The sequence below is a fragment of the Schistocerca cancellata genome, chromosome 2, assembly GCF_023864275.1.
Source record: "Schistocerca cancellata isolate TAMUIC-IGC-003103 chromosome 2, iqSchCanc2.1, whole genome shotgun sequence".
Taxonomy (NCBI): Eukaryota; Metazoa; Arthropoda; class Insecta; order Orthoptera; family Acrididae; genus Schistocerca; species Schistocerca cancellata.
The window spans coordinates 559,474,322-559,476,185 of NC_064627.1; positions in this window are offsets into that span (position 1 = coordinate 559,474,322).

Genomic DNA, 1,864 nt, shown 5'->3' on the forward strand with positions numbered 1-1,864 from the left:
CGTGTGCGTGTGCGTGTGCGTGTGCGTGTGCGTGTGCGTGTGTGTGTGTGTGTGTGTGTGTGAGAGAGAGAGAGAGAGAGAGAGAGAGAGATAGAGATAGAGGGGAGTGTGTGTGTGCATTAGAAGGAGTGGTGCGTTGCAAGTACTACCAACAATTCCTTCTCAGATAGGAAATCTAACTATCCATTGTGAGGGTGGACACTTGTTACAAAACGTACTTCCTCTGCGTTACCCCTTTCCTTTGTGGCACTTGCTTGGCCTACACACTGCAGTCTCATTTAAAATCAAACAGGTTCAGGCGAGTGCACTATACTTACTGTTTGTAGATCACCTTACTGCTGCATTTCTTACTTTTGAAATGGCGGAAATCGGACGACTTCAGACTGTTAATGATTTGTGTCTAACCAGTCTAATAATAATACCACCGTGTACAGCACTATAGTAGCGATTATGTAGTCACTGCTGTGTCGTGCTGTCAATTAATTAATTTATCTGTCACGAAGCGATTAAGGGAGCAATTTCTGTACTACTGCAGTTATTATCTACAACTTGGAAAATAAATTTTTTTAGGGATATTTAATCTACAACTTGAAAAAGACATTTTCTTGAGATATTTAGCATTTGTTATGTATGTCTCACTTTTATCATCAACGATGTACGGATCAAAGCACAACATATGTCTGTAGTGGGTCGACTATGTGAGGAACCTGTAACCTACACTGCATTAATGCTACTAGTTGAGAAAAAGTAATTATTTATAACTTATGTAATGAACATTAGACTCTTACAAAAGTGTGATTAATGGTAATGATATTTGGAAAATTATTTAGTTTCGTGACTGAAACAGAATCTAATTGTTTAGTTTTTACCCCTCAGAAAATTTCAGTTTACCCCTCAAGGGGTAATTACTCCCAGGCTTGAAACCAATGGGCTAGAATGATAAGTGGTGTCGCCGGTACAGATGTATGTTGCATAGTGTTCTTTGATGTGTTACTGTCACGATTTGGATGTTGTGAAAATTATGGAGGAAATACTGATAAATAAAGTATTCGATTTCACTATATTATTGCTCCAGTTGTAACGCCGGAAATGCATATCCTCCTATTTCCATCTATTGTACTATAAATTTGTTTCCCTTATTTTTGTTACCTGAATATATGACATTTCTGTGTCTTTACATATTGTAATTGTTTTACTTTTTGTGTATATATATATATATATATGAGTTCAAACACTGTCCATAAGGGCAACAATGAAATGAATGAATGAATGAATGAATGAATATATATATGCATTTATGTCGATGTATAATTGGTTTGTTTCGTAAATATTATTTGTATTTTTACGCTGGGTCTTGCCTAGGGAAAACTGCTATCGAACGATTACATCGATAGGTCGTGTAAAGAATCAAAGTGTGTAGGATCTTTGGTAGTCTGGCGGGAGTAGCGAGTGGAGCAGGTGTGTTGTGTGAAGCTCCCGCGAGTTACCGCGCTTTTGGGGTTTGGCAGCATGTAATTGCGCTCGACTTGCGATGATAGTTTCTGACATGGTGTCGCGGACGGGAAGCATTAGCTGGTGCACATCAAGAGCCCGTTTCGTCTGGTGACCGTGTCGAGAAGAAGGCGTCAACATCCAGCTTCTGCAACAGCGACGGCCGACAATGAGTGACTGTCGCCACCTCCTCGATCGACAGCTTCAAACCTTCAATCAATCAACAAGGAAGACTGGAAGCACGTAAAGTTTTAGAACTGTATGGCAGACCTCAGCTTTTCAAACTTTTAAAATTGTTGCATCACAAAATTACAGCAACTTAGCATGAACGTTTGTTGCTCATTGTCCCAATTGCATTACCAAGCAGGGTCCC